This window comes from Conger conger, chromosome 6 (genome assembly GCF_963514075.1).
Source record: "Conger conger chromosome 6, fConCon1.1, whole genome shotgun sequence".
NCBI lineage: Eukaryota > Metazoa > Chordata > Actinopteri > Anguilliformes > Congridae > Conger > Conger conger.
The window spans coordinates 59,640,844-59,655,429 of NC_083765.1; positions in this window are offsets into that span (position 1 = coordinate 59,640,844).

The window sequence follows — 14,586 nt, forward strand, 5'->3', positions numbered from 1 at the left end:
GAATTGGCAGAAACCAGTGGGACCCAGGTGCACCCATCTACTGTGCGGAGAAGTCCAGTCAGAAGTGGTCTTCACGGAAGAATTGCGGCCAAAAAGCTATACCTCCGATGTGGAAACAAGGCCAAGAGACTGTGCACGAAAACACAGGAACTGGGGTGCAGAAAAATGGCAGCTGGTTCTCTGGACTGATGAGTCAAAATTTTTTATATTTGGCTGTAGCAGAAGGCAGTTTGTTCGCTGAAGGGCTGGAGAGCGGAGTATATGAATGAGTGTCTGCAACAAAGAATGAGTGTCTGCAGGCAACAGTGAAGCATGGTGGAAGTTCCTTGCAAGTTTTAGGCTGCATTTCTACAAATGGAGTTGGGGATTTGGTCATAATTAATGTTCTCCTCAATGCTGAGTAGTACATGGATGGATACTTATCCATCATGCAATACCATCAGAGAGGCATCTGATTGGCCACAAATTTATTCTGCGGCAGGAAAACGACCCTGAACATACAGCAAATGTCATTAAGAACTATCTTCAGCATGAAGAAGAACAAGGAGTCCTGGAAGTCTCAACATCATCGAGTCTGTCTGGGATTACATGAAGAGACAGAAGCATTTGAGGCTGCCTAAATCCACAGAAGAACTGTGGCTAGTTCTCCAAGATGTTCTGAACAACCTACCTGCCGAGTTTCTTCAAAAGCTGTGTGCAAGTATACCTGGAAGAATTTATACTGTTTTGAAGGCAAAGGGTGGTCACACCAAATATTAATTTGGAGCGACTGTTACTCAACATCCTCAGACCCCAGGTCCGCCACGCACTCGACCCGCTCCAGTTTGCATACCAGGAGAAGGTGGGTGTGGAAGATGCCATCATCTACCTGCTGCACAGGACCCACTCTCATCTGTAAAAGTGGGAAAGGTGCTGTGAGAATCATGTTCTTTGACTCTAGCGCCTTCAACACCATCCAGCCTGCCAGACTGAGAGACAAGCTTGTGCAGATGGGGGTAGATACTCACCTGGTATCCTGGATTACAGACTACCTGACGGAGTGACCACAGTTCGTCAGGATGAAGGACTGTTTCTCAGAGCAGGTGGTCAGCAGCACCGGAGCACCACAGGGGACTGTGCTTTCACCAGTCCTGTTCACCCTGTATACATCTGACTTCAGGCACAACTCAGAGTCATGCCACATGCAGAGGTTTTCAGACGACACTGCAATAGTGGCGTGTATCAGGGATGGGCAGGAGGATGAGTACAGGAACCTGGTGGATGATTTTGTCCAGTGGTGCAATGTCAACCATATGCAACTGAACATTCCCAAAACCAAGGAGATGGTGGTGGATTTCAGGAGGACGAAGCCAACTATGCTGCCAGTCTCCATTGAAGGGGTCAATGTGGAGGTGGTCAGCACATACAGATACCTAGGGGTACACCTGGACAATAAACTGGACTGGTCAGCCAACACTGAAGCACTCTACAGGAAAGGGCAGAGTCGGCCCTACTTCCTCAGGAGGCTGCGGTCTTTCAATGTCTGCAGTAAGCTCCTCTGGATGTTTTACCAGTCTGTCATTGCCAGTGTCCTTTCTTATGCCATTGTGTGCTGGGGAGGCAGCATTAAGAAAAGGGACGCTGGGCGACTGGAAAGGCTGGTAAGGAAAGCTGGCTCTGTAGTTGGAATGGAGCTGGAGTGCTTAACAACATCAACAGCAGAGAAAAGGACACTGAACAGGATGCTGGCAATCATGGACAATGACCGCCACCCACTATATAACACACTAAACCGACAGAAGAGCATCTTCAGCAGCAGACTCCTGTCTCTGACATGCTCAACAGACAGGTCAAGAAGGTCCTTTGTTCCATGGGCCATTCATTTATACAATACACAAAACGGGAGGAGATAACTGGACTTTTCACCATGAGTCTCTTTCTGCTCCTTCCACCACATCACGCTGTCTACTGTTTGCTGTTTACTTTGTACTTTTTGCACTACCACGATTGCACATTTATTTGATTGCACATTTATTTAATTTAACATAGCACCTTATTTTTATTACCATAGCACCTTATTTCAGATTTTTTAACTTTTGATCTTTATGTGTGTAAGATATGTGTGTATATATGTGTATGTATAAGCTACTGAATGCCTAAAATCTCCCTCGGGATGAATAAAGTATCTATCTATCTATCTATCTATCTTTCTAATTTAGTTTTTTCTTCTGTTCATTCACTTCTCCTGTTCATGCATTTTGTTAATTGATAAAAATGAACTATTAACATTTCTATTTTTGAAAGTATTCTTATTTTACAGCATTTTTTCACACCTGCCTAAAACTTTTGCACAGTATTGTGTTAAATATTATTATGTTTTAGCTGGTCAAGCTGCAAAATTTTACAATGTTTGGCTGAGCCATAAGTTCCTTCTGACGAGCAAAGCACATATCACCTTGGTTCAACAGCAGAAGAATAGTTTAAACTGACACTTCACCTCAATAAAATTGATTAATTTTCATTGTGAACATACTTGAAATATCTGGACATTTCTTGCTACGTGATGAAGTCAAACAAAGTAAAACAAAAAGTAGAAGCAATGTTGCAATTGACCTTAAATCCATTTGCAAGAGCAATGCAGAAACATGGCAGAAACATGACCAGACATGACACTTCACTTTTTTTTACCAACCTGCCTCTTGATATGTCTCTTTCATTCCACATTGTAAACCATGGTAGTGTTGGCTTTTTTAAATCACTGTTTGATTAATTGTGTTCTCTGACTGTCCTGTCCTGTCTCTGCACTGAACCTTTTGGATGAGTCACTGTTCCCATAGATACTAATAACTGTGAATAGAATATGCAGTAGAGGAGACATTGCATTGGCTTCAGGAGAACTTTCTACTGTCTGTCACCTATAATAATGTATAGTAATTACTCTGAAGATTTTCTTTCCCGTACTATATCACCTCATGAATTGTCGAATATACTTTATGTTTAAAACTTTGTCAGTTAAAATAAATAACTTGGGTGTATTGTGGCTGTTTCACTGTCAAGGCACAGTATTATAATGTATAATAAGCTGTCATGGAAACACAAACATCTGGCATGCTCTTGCTTGTGGTAAGCATTTAACATTGACAGGCCGTGGTCTTTTCACAGCAGTGCTGAAGCAGTCATGAATGTTTTCACAGAAATACGTCGCTCTGGATAAGAGCGTCTGCCAAATGCCAATAATGTAATGTAATGTAAAAATGAATGCTGAAAAGTGACATGCTAATATTCCATAAAAGAGATTTCCTGAGGACATGGACCACCTCCACCTTATTTATAGGTCCATTAAGCACCCTTTAAGTCGAGGAACCGAGCCTCCGAACGACATGCAGGAAGTAATGATCAAAGTAAACCACTTAAAGCAAGCTGTGCTCTCAAATCCACCTCATGCCTGTGTAAAAGACAATCCATTGGAAGAAACACCTTGACAGGCATGTCAAATGTCTAACCACCAATGCTCCCTACCGAGCAAGCTGAGGCTATACCTCAGAAAGCATCTGAGCATTTACTGAAGTAGTCTAAAACAGAACAATTAGAAATGTAAACAGTTTCATCCCAAGGAACCTGCTTGCTGTTTGAGCTCTACAAACATCTTCCATGCAAGCATGCCTCTGGCTCTTTAATTCTCACAGAGTCACAGTTACTGTGAAGAACTCAATAAATTACCATGGGATGTCTCACATTATAATGACAAATGAAAACAAAAGGATTGCAACAGGTGTAAGATAGCAAGCATTTGTTATTATATTGTGTTATGATATTCTATGGTGGATTATAAATTGTGATATAGATAGTTTCATGTACAATTACGGTGAAATTGGGTAAGTTTTGCATTGGGTATGTTTTTGTCGGGTATGCTTAACGAATGTGAACAGGGTAAAAAATTACGGGTTACTTACGTTTAGTTTCCGGGTTACGGTATGAGTTACTGTGCTGAATGTATGGTAATGAGTAGTCATAGTAAGACTACATAATATGGAAATGGGTAGTCAAACAACTTTTTTTCTCGGACGCCAAGAAGAAGAACTTCTGTTTGTTTATGTCTCGTATTAGCATAAAGCGTCTCATGTACACTGCCTGATACACTCACACACTTGCTGTTGAATTCGTAGTATTCTGCAATGGAGTAATTCCAGAAATACATACTGTACTGTATCTTTGAGAAAAGGGAGTAGGCTGCTAACCTCATGTCATTGATTGCTTAGGTGATCATAATTTTTTAACTTCAATAAGTTGAATAATAATAAAATGATGAACAATTGTACTTCTACACACAGATAAGAATATTCAGCATGTTCGGCAAAGCTGTTAAAATAGCAACAGTAGCTTTTTATATGAAACATAATCCGAGAATCACACCATGTATGAAACAGAAACCACTGTTAATCTAATTTACACATCTAATTTTATTCTTCCTGACTGAAAAATAAGAGCTGTGTTCTCAGTTTTCTGTCAATTACCGGCAGAGGCTTTGGTGTGAGATCAACAACAGGAAGCAGGTTGATATTTGGCCAGATCAAAACTGTTAGTTGTGAGTGTGATCAATTTCCTGTCTTGTTAATCAGGTGAAATATCTGTATTGGCAATACAGAAATGCACCATGTTTTATTTACTATTAATTCTGTAAACTGTGTTTCTTTGACCTGTGGCAAATATGATATTGTTTGAAACACTCCTAGACTTTATCCTGCTATTGATTGGAGAGTGTAGCCATTGTAGATTAAAAGTGAAAGCATGAAATCTTACTGACATGATACAACTCAGAAATGATAACCATCAGGCAAAACAATATTGTTCCATCATGACCTAAATAGGTTCATAGAGATTCCACTTGCATGGTAAAACCAACCACTGGGCCCACAATGCTATGTTACTTCAGAATCCATTTCAAATTATGTTTAGCAAGTGTATACGGAGTGTTTCACATGGTGTAGGGTTGCAGTTGTCAAGTCTGTTATTCTGAATGGCATTCTTCCAGGTACTGTGTATCCCTGGTTGGTTTTTGTATTGAATTTCCTCAAGCAAACCGTAACCATTGCCAGGAGCTCTCAAAAGGCTCTGAATTTCAACTTCACTTTTTTTCTGTCCACTCACAACAACGTATTACGCAATTACAAATGGCCTGTTATTTAATTACGGGCAGAAACCTGATTCAGCAGAGGGGACACTAGGGAGAGCACCCATGGCATTTTCCTCATTCTTTCAGAAACAAAGACTCATGCACACAGAATCGCCATCAGGTACAGAGGCCAAGAATCTGATCTTGACCCATTGTATCGACAATGCACAAAGTGATGAAAAAAATAGTTCCAGGAACACAACTCAAACTCTTGACCTTGGATTCCAATGTGTCACATTGGAGCATTATGACTTTAAGTTATTTGTTTAGGAACATATGACTATTATTAACTCATGAATAATTAAAAAAGCAAAAATTCACATGTTAGTTAAAACACTTCTCAGTGGATGAAGCCAGAGATTATTTTTCTGTTTTATGGATGAATTACAAAAAAAAAACTCTGTGTATATGCCAAAAGATTCCGTTTTTTTCGGCACTTTTCCACATAAAATAGAAATGACGAAATCTATAAGTTAAGTTGGAAAAAAAGCATTTCATACAGGAAATATGTAATGTCTGTTTGGTGCTTGGTATACTTGGCACAGCTAATATAACACATGTAAATGAACCACATAGTGGTTTCTGATAATTGTTTCATATACTGTATTTTTATGAAATACATCGAAAATGTCATCGAAACTAAATATCATAATATCTCAAAATTGACCTATCCCCCATTTTACCTGTTTTACCTGTTTTACCTCCCCTTAAACAAGGACCAATCCGTTTGAAGATTGTGTGCCAACTTCTGCTCTTAATATCGTGATCTGACATTTGTACAAGCACCAGCTATAGTCACAAACTGCAAGTTTTTACTGAGCTCAAGAACCGAAGTGAAACAACATACAGTAGTTTATATAGCTGTCAGAAAAATGAAACTAAGGCAATGCACACAGTCCCTCCAGGGCCAGAGTTGTGCACCCCTGATTTAAGAAATTAAAATCCATCCTAGCTTCAAATTAAACAGACAAATAAATGAAATGCCTTTGTAAATGACGTTGGTCTTCGGACACATGCTGTGACACCCTGAGCTTCTGTGACGAAAGCGTTGTGTTTCACAAGTATGCGAGCGGAGGTGCCAAAGCCAGTGTCACATATGCGCATGTCCCCTGCGGCCCGATGTCCCCCAACACTTGGTTCCTGGCTGTGTTTGTGGAAGTTACCCCTGGGGTGATGTTTACTGACTTCACTTTGTGAGACGGAACTCTCCTATGGAATACATAAAACTGAGACCTGCCCTAGGCCCCAACTTCCTGCTCACAGCTATGTGAATATGGTACACTCTCAGAAATACAATGACAGTGGAGGTACATTTTTGTTCTTGAAATTTCCGAAATATGCCCTGAAAGTACAGTAATGTTCTCTTTGGGTACAAATGCGTACGTTTTCAAAGATAATTCAAAAATAATGGCTAATTAATAATATATAGCGGGCTAGGGGTACTATCCTATGGACCTATAGGTTACCACTCTAGTCACAAGCATTATACCTTTCTAGGCACTTTTCATACTTTATTTCTGAGAGTGCAGACATATAGTTGAAAGTCTGTATTAGAATTTTGTATACATATTTTAACTCTAGTGACTTGATTGCTCATACATCTGCCCATGTCATAAAAGCCATTTTGGTCAAACTTACACTCCGCTTAGCTGCTCTAGATCCTCTTCACCCACAGCAGGCTCAAAACTGGAATTGTCTTTAGTTTTTTCTATCGCCGGCACTCTTTCATTTAATTCCACTGTCAAGGGAGGGGAAAGATGATGAATAAGGAAAGTGCCTTGTTTCCTTGGGGGTAACTGGTGCTGATTTACAGTAAGTAAAGGAGCATTGACGTAAGCTTTTTCTGAAATCTGGGGTTTGAACATTTAAGCTCTGTGGAGGACATGTGAGCAGAGGTCCTTAGGTGTCGGTCTTTGTCCCATTGTTTGAGCTTTCCTTGGCATTTTCTCTTTTCTATTCTCCCCACAACCATCAAAGATTTTACACATTTCCTCAAAGGAATTCTGTTGGCAATCAAGCTCTCTAATGTCAAACGAATGAGGCCCATTGACGCTCACTCAGGACATCTAAAATCTTCCCTCGATATGGTATTATTTATAGCTGGTAACCTGACGCCAAAATGGCGTCTCCATAATGAAAGTAATGGGGGAGATTAGGAGCAACTGGCTGATGACACTCATGTCGCCAGTTCCCTTGGGTTGTTATTGTTCCACCCCACTAGACACACTCATTCCCCTCCTCTCGTGGTCTACAGAATGCATAGCCAATTAGACAATTGCATCTTAATTCCTTCTAAGAAGCATAGGCTCTTGGGAGCTGGTGAGGACATGCAGGCTCATAAAATTGAACAGTTAACACTTCTTCAGTTCTTGAAACGACCCAGGTACATAGCATGCTTTACAGCTAGTTATTTTGGATGCAAACCACAGAAGGAGTCATTCATACCCCAGGCTTTTCATCCATTTTAAAAACCGCTCTGCAGTCTCCCTGCTGGCTCACTCTCTACCCTGTAATTACAGGCTGTGGAGAGAATGGGATGAGATTATACCCTATAACCAAACACAACTCGCTACGGTATTAAGCTTGCAAGATACACATCAAATCCAGTGGAGATTCCCTTCCACCAAACCACCCCCCTTCCCCCCGTCAAATTCCAACCAGAACACATGAGTATGGTATAAGGTTTCAGACACACAATGCTTCATCTTCTTTTATTTAGCTATTTTAGCAACAGTTGTGGTTTTATGAAAATTGCCACTATAAAGCATCCAATACCAGGCTACCAAACTTGGATTAAACAATGAAAATGACGGAAAACTGAAACACCCTTTAAAGCGGTGCATGCAAAGAGACTTAAAGGCCAAAGGTTTAAAACTAGATACATTTTTTATAAGTGGTACTGGAGTGCAACTACAGTACATCTAAGGTAGCAGCAGGTATAGCAGGTGTAGATTATCTGTCAGTTGTTTGATATTGTAATTCCTGCTTGCCTCTTGGTAATGGAGCCACATTTCAGTCCTTCTAAATGAAGTGAAGGCATAGCACCCATCTGTTTTCAGGTACCTTAAAAAAACCCCAGCATGCCTCACTACAGAAAAAAGAACAGTACACATGGATCCAAAACACCTATGGACAAAAGTGTGAATACGCTGTACCTAAAGCAAAGCAAGACTGACTCCAGTTACATTATTTGGCGAGAATCAAGCTCCCTTAATGAGAAAAACTCTCTTGACTGCCATAAGCAAAACTAAATGCAATTCCACTGAAGAAACCAAAGGAAATTAGGTAAATATTCCATTATATTCAAAAGACATTACTGTATGTCTCAGGTCTTCCAGACGAAAAAAAGATCTTGTCCAAAATGTTTTCTATTATAATACCATCTATTTATACAGCCCTTTGGAAAAACACTTTAAGCTGTGCTGTTGAATAGGGAAAAATAAACGAACATGTGCCGTAATACGATCATTTAGTTACACTTACACGCAGGTGCAAGCACATGATACAGTTTGGCGGAAGGAAGCCGGTGGCTTTGTAAAAGGCAGCTATGTTACAGGTAACAATAACCCCTGCTCCCTGGAGGGGGAAAGGGACAAAGCCTGGCTGTATAAAATGCCTTGGGTGACGGTAACACAGGCGGTGTGATACCAATCGATGTAGTCCAATATTTGAATGGACTGGTTTGTGTGGCTTCGCCTCTGTGTTCTTCCAGGGTGCTGGGAGTTTGTCATTCACACCCTCTCTGAGATCCTTATCTGGGAAAAGAAGGTCAACGGAGAGAACCTTTCAGAGTGGCTATCTGCAATTCCAAAAGCACACATGCCTGCTGTACGTGTGCTTCATGCCTCATCCCTTCATCCCTTCATCCCTGAGAGGACTTCCCTCCTTTTGAGTAATTTCAATAGTCCTTGGGGGTTTAAAACTTAAGGATGAATGATTTTATGCAATGTTCAGGTGAAGAAATATGTGTTTGTTACAGTACATTGAAGTGTAATTTGTTTTTTATCAAGTAACACAAGTCAAGATGATTCAAATACGTAATATACAGGGGGAACCTGTAGTCCGGTGGCTAAGGGGCTTGACCAGGACCTGGAAGCTTGGCTGTGCAAGCCCCAGGCCCTTGACCAAGGCCCTTAACGTCACATTGCTGCAGGGGTCATTGGCCCCTGTCTAATCAACTGTAAGTTGCTTGGGATAAGATCATCAGCTAAATAACTGTAAGGTCATGGTATGATGTATAGTCCCTTTCTGATGCTTACAGCTGCAATAGTTGACCAAGGGCCAGAACCCACAACCAAAAACCTGATTATCAGTCAATTCCTCAGCCCCTTTGACCGTGTTTCCAGGCCTGGATTTAATCAACATTTGTCCTAATCTGCGTTTTACCAAGACAGGGAAGTGCTAGTGCCTTAGTGCTCAAGAAACACAATATACAGTGTGTAATGAACACTTGAATTTAAACGTTAGTCAATGCCAAGGAGGACGAACGTTGATTGAATCCAGGCCACCGTCAAATGAAAAGTTAGCTTTCAGGCACTCTTAGACTAGAGAAGGCTTGATTCATTCCAGTCCGTTCAGGGTTATTCAGCATTACAAAAAGGCTTTTATTAGCCTAATTCACTTTGCAGAAATGGATTCTGGGAAGTCAGACAAAGACAGCCAAAATTTATGATGGTAAGGAACGGTATCACTCCCTGACTCACGTGTTCTTACCAACTGAAAGGATAATCTGCCTGTTCCTATCCCCATTATGGAAATACAGTATGTACCGCCCTGATATGAGGGACCTCATGATGCTACAGGAAACAACGTCATATGCTGCATTAATGAACACTGAGGCAATCAGGAAGAAGTGGACAAAGATGAAAGAAAACAAATTGTTTGCCAAAAAAACGAGAGCAGACATGATTAGTGAGCTCTTAAAACCATATTTGCTGTTGATTGGTGGCAGGATTACATTGTTCTGGAGGCAGGAATTCTGAAAGCTGAAGTGAGCAGCTTTCTCAGAGTGTGAATTTGATAATGCATTTGATGAAGTCCTTGATACCAAATGAAATAAAAATAGTAATTTGCACAAAAATACCCTGCTGTTCATGTGAACATCTACTGTCAAGTTCTGCAGATTGTAATTTACTATGAAGGAGAGTGAGTCAGTGAGTCAAAGCCTGCCTACAAGCCTCACATACAAGTAATGTATGTAAAACAAATCTGTCACAGCGGCATACAATGCTTTTTACCTTGTTCGCTGAAACCTAGAGGATGACAAAAAGATGAGAATAAATTGTACGCTGTAGCCACTTCTTATTTATGTGTGTTACATCCATTTTAAATTCGCACCCGTATGTCCATTTCATGATCCATTTCTGTGTATTTATTTCACATTTATATACTTCCTTGTCACTTTTTTTTACAGGCCGTGTGTGAACGAGCCGCAGCCTACCGCGGGGGAAATGACACATCCGATGACATTTCTCAAATAACAAGGCCAGACAATAACAGAGTGCTCCCTTGCATAAATATGGTGTTGGATTTTTATTTCTATTTTTTTCCACTTTCACCAGTCTGCTTGGGATGATGAAGTCCGATCGGTGTAGCTCTGTCCATCCAGACTGCAATCATACTTCTCACCTGGGGGGTTGACTGGTTGGCTTAGTGTGGGCCAAATGAAAATCAACAAGATGGCTTCTCTCAATAGAGCTGTCTGGGAGGTTTGCTTGAGGCCTGCCTGAGTCGTTCGTGCCTGAGATATAACCCCCATAACCAAAACCAAACAACGTCAGAGCAGAGCGAGATGAAAAGCACACTGACAAAAGAAATTGCTCTGAACCATAGAGATTGGAGCAATGAGTCACAGGGTTATTAAGAAAACATCGCTGGAATCTAAAAGCATGAAATGTCAGCTATCGCAGTGGAGCGCACTGTAAAAAATGACAACCCTTCATGCGTGTGTTAGTGTGCTCTAGCTAAAAGTATCCCAGAAGGACAGCGGTGGAGTTGCAGGATTCCGGTGATAGCTGTCACGTCCTTGGCATGGTGTGGATAAAACTAATCGGTCATCCATTATTACATTCTATCTACTATCTACTATCTACTCTATCTATTACATTACACAATCCATATGGTACTAACTTTACTATTTTTGAAGAGGTGGTGTTGCAGTAGTTCTTTAAGTGATTGCTTTGGTGGTGTAATTAATTGATATGTGAAGTATAACAGTAAATGTTTAACACAATAAAATAATTGCTGATCTGCCAGCTCTGGAAATTATGAATGATTAAAACTTCTCCAGAGAAGCACCCTGAAACAGTTTATGCCAGTATATATGGTAATTGTAGAACATGATACAGTTCTCAACGCTATAAATAAAAACTGATTACTAATTACCTACCTAATAGCAGAGCTTTGCAAAGAGTTTTTGTTTCTGATTAAACTTGTGTGCGGCACTCAAAGTTTAAATATTAACCGGAATATTTGTAATATAAACAAATTTGTGCATGAATGCAACTCTGTCATTTATTTATTAAACAGAGAGGAATTGTGGAGCCAGATAAATGTTTCATTCATATGCTTGGCACCCAAACTTTCTACACCTGCTTTTTGCAGTTTAACATTGTGGATCTATGATTCATGTGTCAAACCTAACTCTGTCACCATGTATTATTGCATGCTGTCAATAAGAAGTATTGCCAAGGTAGCTCTCTTTCTTTTTATTGTTTTTCTGACTCTCAGTTATTTTAAGAAATTATCTCCAATACACAATTACTATACTAATATAGCATTGACAAACTGTGTGTGTGCCATGCATGCCTTGCTTCAATGACTTTGAATGCTCTTAAGATCCACCCATGCAGAACCTGTAGTGGAGGGGGGGGGGGGGGTATGTTTCGGTTGCAGGGTGATAGTTGGTGCAGGTCTTTGGTGCAGTGTTAAATAATTGTAAAGTAAAGATGACATATACATGAATATTTGTTGTGCCACCTATGAGGCATCGCAGGATGATTCCTTCCTGCTTCTGAAACATCTTCTCACCTCCTGGAGATGGTCATCTGTGTTTCATGAATGCTGAAGCCTCACTGTAGTTCATATCTGTAGTTCACTGTAGTAAAATGTAAATATGACAACAATTGGCAACAGTGCTGACATATTTAGCTTACACAGTTTATTCAGAACAGGACAACACCAATGAAAGCCAGAATTATGTGTTCTATGCCAGTGGAAGGACTTGTAGAGCCAGAGAAGACCACTTTAAAAGCCAATGGAGAAGTCATGTTAGAAGAACAAGCCAAAAATCCATTGAGCATGGCCGCTACACTTGGTAACAACTTCTTCTAGGGGCAGGTGTGGAATAGTGACAAAAACATTGGTTCTCAGAACGGGACATGGGCTGATTAACACGGGCAGGTGGACGAGCGATGCTTGAATGAACTCTTGTCTGGCCTCCAGTGTAATCAAAGCCTGTTTTGGACAAGATCTCCATCCAGATGGAATCGGCCCCTACAACAGTCCTTTGAACCCTGGCCCAGCAAGCTGTCAGCACCTTGATGTTGTTATGTAAGGAGAGGAAGGAGCAGGCCACCCTTCTGCCTTTGTTGCTGGCTGACTTCACCCTTGTGAGGTTGAGCGATGGAGTCCATGGCACTTGCATGGCACCTTTCCCATGAGCCTCTGGAGTGCAAATGCTGACCCAAGAGAAAGTTCCTCTTTCCAGATGGGTCTGCATTGCCTGTCTAATTGACCACAGAGCCTTGCCATGCATCAGTGTCTGCTCTTGTTTTGAGCTATTGTTAGGCGATTTGAATGGCCTCATTTCTATCTTTCCACAAAAAGTACCACGCACTTCATTTACCGTTTATGTCTTTGGGCCGGCTTTGCTGTAAATAGTATATTGCTCACTTTTAAACTGTACATGACAGCGAGGTTGTGTCCACAGGTGCTAGGAATATTGGTCACTGGGCTCCTGGTTAGAATTGCATGAAGCCTTGGTTCTCACGTTAGTTGCAGGCCCCCACAAATAAATGTGAATAGATAACTGTCATTGCACTTGAACAAATGTTGCTTTAATTTTTGAAAACTGATATTTTTTGCCTTATGAGTTTCCTCTTCCAAGACATTGTGAATTTAAAATATCCCTGAGGCTATAATAAAACCATTGAATCCTGACCATTAGGGAGCTAAAAGTGACCAGGAGTCCCATGGAGTAACAGATCATTTTTCCATAGCGTTGACCGCGGTTGTTTGTATTTGTAGAAACAGTAACAGTCTCATTCTGCAGGTTATTAAGCTTGCCAGCTGCAGTGCTTTTGGTCTGTTTGGCATCTGCAACATGCCTGCACAAGCTAACATAGACTCACTGTGTTCTGACACAGGGAAGCGGCCGCTTCCACCAGAAGTTTGTTCAATGGTAGTTTGTATGATTATGGTTGCTTATTGACTATCCCAGACACTAAAACACTTTAGTTGATGTGAATTGGACCAATAATTATAGAGAAAATGACAAATAACTACACAACTTCCCTGTGTTAGCTCACAATGTTCTGAACAGCACCTGAAGCACAACTGCTACAGTTTAGCCCTCTGTGATGCAGGCAAATCTCCAATAAATCTTTATCTGTTTAATCTTTAACATTAATTAAAAACTGATACCATCTATGTAGAACAATGTGTGTATGTTCGTGAACAATTTTACAGGATACATTTTTGGCTGAGCTATATAAGCCTGCCTGGTTCATAGTCTCTCAATAGCAACAGCTTCGCCATCACACTTACATTGGGAGCACCATTACCTTGTCACTGTATGCTGAAACTGATCGCGTACATGACTCGTTCCAAGTTTGTATGAAAACAGGAGAAATTAGACTTTACACACACTGGAATTAAAATCTGGATTTAATTTCTTACTTCATTCATCATGAAAGTTGCATTGTTCAGCACATTGTGTGCTAACTTGGTGTTCGGAATATGGTGAGTCTTCAGAACATTGTGGTCATCCAGCTGGCTCATAACCTCCTGAAACCCTGAAGAAAAGTATTTTCACTTTATTTAAAAATATTTAAAAATATATAATTTATTTTATTGAATATCTCTTGTAGTGCAGGATTCAGCATAGTACAATACATTATATGGTTCTTGATATTAAGACCAGGCACGTGTCCTACAGGGAACAAAAAGTAATTGCAGTGCCTAAGGTGTATATAGCTAAATCAAATCTGAAAATGCCCTGATTTGTTGACATCAATCTGAATTTCAAAAATGTGAAATCTGAATTTCTCTATAAGAGAATGGTAAAAATAATATGTAAATAAAAATGTAATTGACTACTCACATGCATGAAGACATGTAGTTCAGGAGAATGATAGTAGGTGCAACAAACATATGACTATTGGCATTTGCTGATTGCTAAGTCGGATATTACTCTAATATTAGAAAGTAAGTCT